This window comes from Hipposideros armiger, unplaced genomic scaffold (assembly GCF_001890085.2).
Source record: "Hipposideros armiger isolate ML-2016 unplaced genomic scaffold, ASM189008v1 scaffold_46, whole genome shotgun sequence".
NCBI classification, from domain to species: Eukaryota; Metazoa; Chordata; class Mammalia; order Chiroptera; family Hipposideridae; genus Hipposideros; species Hipposideros armiger.
The window spans coordinates 5,906,711-5,909,058 of NW_017731396.1; positions in this window are offsets into that span (position 1 = coordinate 5,906,711).

Here is a 2,348-nt window from a genome sequence, read left to right on the forward strand (position 1 = left end):
CTGGACTCGAACCGCTGTTGCTCAGAGCTCAAACTCTTGAGCGAGCTCTTAACCAACCGAGCCACTCGGCCGGCCCCTTCAATATTTTTAAACAATATGCTAATACTGTTACTTCTCATTTGTTGGTTTTAGACATTATATTTTGACTTCCTGGCAGATATTAATATAATTTTCATTTCACAGGTATGGAGGCTGAGGTCCAGAGGAGTGAAATGACTGTATAAGGTCCTGCAGAGTCTTGGTCAAATTCAGATATTCCCATGCCAAATTTCACACTCTCCCCACCACAGACTCTATCAGTATTACTTATTAATCAGTCAGCAACACTCATTACACTCTCTTTATAGTTCATACCTATTTATCATCACAAATTTACAGAACAAAGTAAAAAATTCAAACCATTTACCAAAAACATTGCTCTAGGACAATGAAGACACTTCCTAGTTTAGTCTCTTATTTCCAGGTAAAACAACCTCATGATACCCACTAACTACACTTTTTATTCAACACTTGACAAGTCTTTATGCATTGTGGGAAGTACAAACTAAAAGACTCTCCCTGTTTTCAAGGAGCTTAAAATAATCAGCTCCTTGCAGCAGTTGGGACATTTAACTAAGAAATACTGTTCTGCCTTGTGGAGATCGCAAGCCAACCAGGGAGAAACGGTGTTAACATTAGTGAAGGAGTTTAGGACATGCCGCCTCAGCATATCAATTATTTTGAGTTGAAGGCATTTGGAAAACCACAGGTGCAAAAAAGACACTCTGGTTCCCATTTTTTCTTCCTGAAAGCAGAAGATGAGACTCTCATGTGACAATAGACCTCCTTGTGCCAGGAGGAAAGAGTCGGACCTGGCAGACTTTGTACAAAGAGACCTGGTTAAAAAGCACTCTTATCTTCCTTTAGTCTCCCCATTTTATTTTCGTTACTTGTTACAATTGCTACTCTTTGTTCAAACCAGTATATGAGCATGTAAGTTTTGCCACTTCTTTGGGTCTTCATTTCCTTAAGAAGGCTCCCAGGTCACATAATACTTGTGTTAAATAAACATGTTTGCTTTTCTCCTCTTAATCTTTTCAGGTCAATTTAATTCTCAGGCACAGCCAGAGACCCTGAGAAGATAGAGGTGAAGTTTTGCTTCCCTGACATTAGCAACAGTCACTCATGGCTTTTCTGATCCTGTTTCCAAAAGCAGCTCTCCCTAGAATTAGCCCGATCGCTATAAATAACAAAGAAATGGCTGCCAGGTTTATTTTTTCAAGGGTCACTTACATCTTCAATCTCATCTTACTAAATAACATACTGATTTCCTATGAACATATCCCTTTATTTCGTTGATAGCACGTATTCCAGCGTTTTCTTATCCTTTGTTTACTTATTGTCTGTCTCCTTTTAATCCTGTGAATTCCATGATAGGACCTTCTCATCTTGGTCACTGCTTGAATCCCTGGCACATAGCAGGTGCTCAATAAATGCTAAGTATTATCCTAACTTCACCCTATAAGATGCTCCTTCCTTTCTTTGTATATGGTAATGGATTAATACTTTACATTTATGAACAGTACCGTTTATGCTATGATTTCAGCCTTTTTATTCCTACTTTAATCGTATTCCCCACGTCAAACTTTCACCAGACGGTGAATGGAAAATTTCATGTACAGCAGGGCTGTTCACATTATTTTCACCTGTTTCCTATTCGTTAAAGGGGGGCTGGTGGTGCTAAATTGAAGTTATTGGACATAAGGAAGGCATTTGGGGCATTAGATAAATGTATTTTTCAACATCCACTAGAGGCTGGGTTCGGGGCACGTTCTGGGGAGGTCGGGCAGAAACAGCGAATTTCCCCTCCGGAGCCCCCTAAAGGTTAGACCGGCGAGACGGGAGAAGAGTGGGCGAGCCCTGACATTTGAGGCAGCGCTGGCGCAAGCGGGAAATTCTGACGCCGAGGTCTGCGAGGGGCCCGGGGGACAGCTTCGCCTCTGCTCCCACCCCGTGTGAAATGCGCCCCCCCCAGCGTGGGCCACCTCGCACAACTCCCACCACCAGCAGGGCGCCGGAAGCGGGCTGCCCGACCCGCAGTGACGTAGGCCTGCTCCAGCGGCCGGCGCGCGGCCCCCGGCAGCGCCCGGGATTGGCCGAGCCGGGTCGCAGTAGGCGGGGCGTGTCGCGAGGGGGCGGGGCGTGTCGCGAGGGGGCGGGGCGTGTCCCCCGAGGCCTGAGCGCCGCTGGGGATCCTGCGGTCGCTGGCTCGGGTCAAGTTCACCGCAACCGGCAGTGGCCTGTGTCCCGAGCGCCCGCTGCGCCGCTTCCTTGGGGGCGACGAAAAGGATCTGAACGACCCGGCCAGT